Below are 5,310 nucleotides of genomic sequence, written 5' to 3' on the forward strand. Positions count from 1 at the left end.
AATAACATAATTAAACTTTAAAGGACGGGGGAAAATTTTACTTTAACGGCATTTAAAATTCTTTTTTTTATGTGAAGCTTGTTTTTTATAATTTGGTTGAATTGACAAAAAACAAGTATAAGCGTAAACTAATATAAGCTTCCTCCTTCAGTAACTTGAGTAGCATCTAAAAACCTGATCTAACGTATCATCTATATCTTTATATTGTTTTAGTCTAGAATGACATGTGGCTTTTTTATTTTTGTCACTTACAATTTCATGATTGTGGGAGAAGATTTACAAAAACATGACTGGTTAGTTTTCCTTATGTACATAAAAACCTAGAACCATTATAAAAATTAAATATACTAGAATAAACTGGTTGATGTAAGCCTGGCAACAAGCTGTTAGAGTTTTTTTTATTTTTTTAATTATGCCACTGTAAGCCATTTTACGTCCAAGCGAAGCTTGTGCGAGAAATGTTTGTAAAAAAAATGTTTGGTTTTATGTTTTTTCCATCCGTTTAAGTGATCAGTTAGTTCAATAACCACTCTAGTAGCTTGTCTATCGTCGCGTACTCTATTTACTCGACCTATGTATGGTCGTAGGTTTGAGTAGCTAGATGATTCAGAATCACTTGATGTCCGTATCTTAATTCCATAACTTACTGACCTATCGGTAACATCTTAAACAGACAATACCCCAACATATATGTAGCTCTTCATCAACAGCAAAACTTAAGTTTGGGTTATAGTTGGTTTTACCTTTAGTACTAAACATACTTTAATATTCCCATAAAGCTTAATTAACTATTTTATCAAATTAATCTTTTAGTCTAATTCTACGAGCTTTAACATTTGTTCAGTTGACAATAGTTCTAATCATATTTGATATTATAAAGAGATTAAAGGCAGTATCGACACTTTAACCACAAACCTGAGCTATAAGCTCAGGTTTGTGGTTAATATTGTACCAGTTAGTTATTGAAAAATACTGAATGCACGTGGCTGAGCAGCACCTACTAAGATGGACCATTTTAACTTTGTTATATAATATTTTAAGGGGACTTTTATAGTAATAGTAATATATTTAAATAAGTCCTCTTAGATAAAATAACAAATAATTAAAAAACAAACAAACAAAACCAACAAATTATACAAAACTTCATGGTTTGTGAAATATAAACTTTAAGTAAAAAAAAAGTAATTATATTTCATAGCAAATAAGTTGATATCAAATTTGAGAAAAAGGGAAAAAAGATTGCTTTCATTTAATTAAAGTTTACATCTATGACAAATAGTATCTAAAAAGCCAATATTTGTAGCTGCTAAAGCACGAATTAATTAATAAACGTACTGTTTATTAATTAATTCGTGCTTTAGCAGCTGATGTACTTTGGCAGCTGTAGAAAAAAATAATTGTCAATTCAATTCTTAAATGCGTTAACTGACGGAACCTTTTTGCATGTTGACGGCAAGTTATTCCAATCATTGACGATGCGATTTGTAAAAAAATTGTGACGAGCATTATTATATGTGAATTCACGCATTAGGATGTTGGAAGATGATTTGAGAATTGGTGGTTATGCTAATTGATACTCTCAAAACCGTTTTCTAGCTTAAACTGTTGGATTAAGTCGCCACGTCTCCTGCGAGTTTCCAAAGTAATAAAATTGAGCCGCCGACACCTTTCAGCATAAGGTAATCCTATTAAATCATGAGGTACTTTTGTTGCTTTGTGCTGAATTTTTTCAATTTCTTTGATGCCACCTTTTAAGTAAGGACACCATACCGGAATAGCGAATTCCAGGTGCGGCCTAACATACGTAGTGTATAATTTACTCCAAAGCTTCATATCTCTTGATCTAAATGTTTTTTTTAATAGGCCAAGTATCATATTCGCTTTACGTGTTGCAACCTGTATGTTTTAATTCCATTTTAGATCATTAGATATAAAGATACCCAGGTCTCTCTCAATATCCGTTGCCTCAAGAGTAAATGATGTATTTCCATCATTCATTACATATTCATGATTACCATTTCCATAACCAAGGTGCATAACTTTACATTTGGGAACAAATTTACTCCATTAGCTATTCCTTTGACCATTCTGTGACAATGTTTAAATCATTTTGGAGGATCAGGCGATCAGCATTGTGAAACTCAGATCTTATTTCTTGTAACAGTTTAGTTTTGTCAGCATAGATTTTATGAACTGATTTTAACTTATCCGTTAAGTTTTTTATATAAATGATAAATAATGTTGGACCAAGTACAGACCCTTGAGGAATTCCACTTAGAACATCGGTCCAGTCGCTAGAGTGTTCACCTAAAACAGTTCGTTGTTTTCTATTAATCAAAATTGACTCAATCCATTTTAGAACATTACCATCAATCTCATATGCTTTCAATTAATGAAGTAGTCTACGGTGAGAAACTTTATCACGGTGTGACGTGTGACTGTTTCCAAGCTGTAGGTGTTGAGCCTTCGGACAGTGCTTTATTGTAAGGTAAAGTAAGAGGGTAAGTCATTTGAGCTGCGCATTGTTTAAGTACCTTTGGACTGATGTTATCAGCACCAAGATAATGTTATCATCGATGAGATTTGATTTAAACACGTTGAAAAGCAAAAATTAGGAATCTAGGATCATTTTTCAATCACCTACAAGACATTGAAAAGTGGAGTAAAAGAAGTTTGCGCTTTATGACACATAAAATTTTTCTACTTAATGAGGCTAATTAAATACTGACCAATAATCTTGCAATCATTTGTACATACACCGCAAAAGATTTCTTAAAGTATTGATAAATTTACAATTAACCACGTTACTGAAATTTCATTTTTTGGTTTGTTCAAAATTTATTTCAATTGATTTCTTTGATTGGTTTTTAGAATTAAAAAGAAGTCATAAAAAGAGAAAGAGAAAAAAAATTCTCATTCTTTGTTGTTTGTGTTTACGCATCAACGCTTTTTTTATAAGAAAAGCAATTTTTCGCTAAATGGACTTTTTAAAACAGTTTTACATAATGAGGAACTTCTTTTAGGATAGAGGACTTACTTCCGAATTGCCAAACGATTTTTGTTGCAGTATTAATGATTCCATTGAAACGACATAATGTATGAAAAGTTAAAATAAACAAAATATGCTTAGTCTAAAAAATATTATGTGCTTACTTAATATTTATTTATAAAACTAAATATATTTTCAGAACTTTATTTCATTTGAGCTCTTTTAAAACAGTTTCAATGCTCTTCAATAACTTGAGCAAAATATTCTCTCCATTAGACGGAAATATTTGTCTTTGTCCATTTAGCAACTCCACAAGAGTGGCTAAAATCAAACAGACCTCAGGCCTGAAGTCTGTTTGATTTCAACAGATGAAAAGCAACAACGATATTTAATCAATGAAAGACAATAAAAAAGGTTTTTCTTAGTCGTTCCAAATAATAACCCGCGGGTTTTATAAGGAGTGAATAGTTTAGGTCTTGGTGTGTATGAGTTTCTGTCTCATTATTTTCTTTTTTACATTGTTTACAGAGTCGTAGAACAAATAAAAGAAAACCAACTATTCAGATAAGTATCCTTTTAGCTTTTGATATCTAACTTACATGATGATCTGACCCGGACATCGAATACAGAAACCTCCTTTATTATGTTCTCTTTAAACACCTATTTTTATTTTGTTGAAAAGTTTTTTTTGTTAAAGAGTTTTTAGCTTGTTGAAATAAAAAACTATTTTGTTCTTATCTTGTTCAACATCTTCCTTGAACTTATAAACATCTTCCTTGAACTTTTCAAAAAGGTTATAAACATCTTCCTTGAACTTTTCAAAAAACTCTACTCTTGTTCATTTATTTGGGCTACAAGTAGCAGTGTATATTGCTTTTATAAAGAGCTCTAATGTATGGTGTCTTCATTCATATTGGAGTAAAAAATGGCAAATTTTTTTTTCAATTAGAATTGCAGCTTAATTATACGCTTCACTAATTGCAGCTGTTGTATCTTAAATAAGTTCAAATACAGATGATTTTAGTTTAGTGATAAAGCTAATTTGTCAATTAGCTTTATCACTAAACAACATCGTGTTTCGCCAATTCCATTGGCAATTTTAAGAAAAACTAGCATTTTAGGAAGAGGTTTACCATACACAGCAAGTTGCTTTTTCTATTTTCCAGCAGTCTGCTTGAACATTCCATTCCAATGAATTTATAAAAATTCAGTCAGAACCAAAGTTTCTTCAATTATTTTTGCTTTTTTAACTTTATTTGAAAATCTTGTACTTTGAACTAATGTTTTAGAAAGTATAATATTATTTAAAACTCCATTATCATTAATCATATCAACTCAAACCACTGCAGCCGTAGCGAAGTGGTTAGAGTTCTGGCACAGAACTAAGAAGATTGGGGTTCAATGCCAGCTCTAACCAAATTAGCAACATTAGTAAGGAAGGAGATGAGAACTTTCTAGTTAAATGCTCTTCTGAGGTGCTCTGCGATAAGAACATTTTTGAAGCTTCTTAAATAAGCTAAAAATAATAGTAATATTAGTTGAGTTGAAACTCAGGGTTATTGAGTTGCTGTTTCTTAATGTGAACTAATTCCGCTTTTTTCTTTCATGATGCTGCAGTTTGGTGTAGCGTCGTTGCTCTTTTTCAACAAGAATTTTGTCTACTCCAGCCATTGAGCCCACTTAAGTAAATCTTTGCTGACGTTTAAAGAATTCCTTGTCAATAAGCCACTTATCGTTACCATTTCAGCGATCTGTAGGTGTTTGTGTGTGATATATCAAACAGACCATATAAATTAAACTGTGTAAATCAATAAATTAAACTGTAGCAGCTTATACTTATTAACACTGTGTCGTGTAATTAAGAATGATTATAATCGTTCTTAATTATAATAACTATTATCTCAATAGATTTCTCAAAAGACTTTAAATCTTATTATCTTTGTAGGCGATTTCACAATATCAATTGATATTGTGAAATCAAATGTAGAGTTGAAAAATTTTCCAGAAAATTTCCGTAAATCTTGCTAAAATTTCCAAAAATTTTCAAAAGTTTTATATTGCAATAAACTTATAAAGTTTTATAAAATTCATTTTTTTGTTTTTAAAATATGCGTATTATCGTTATAGTATTTGAATATTTTTCAAATATTTCAACCAAAAATATAAAATAGTAAAGGCCCACAAGCAAAAAAACACATCTTTTAGTCAAACCTTTATAATCATGTTTATTAATTTGAAAATCGCGCATTATTTATATAAATGCAATAAAACGCTTAAGTTGTTATATTGCGACCTCAGAACAACAAAGTTTTAGTTCACAA

This window comes from Hydra vulgaris, chromosome 06 (genome assembly GCF_038396675.1).
Source record: "Hydra vulgaris chromosome 06, alternate assembly HydraT2T_AEP".
NCBI classification, from domain to species: Eukaryota; Metazoa; Cnidaria; class Hydrozoa; order Anthoathecata; family Hydridae; genus Hydra; species Hydra vulgaris.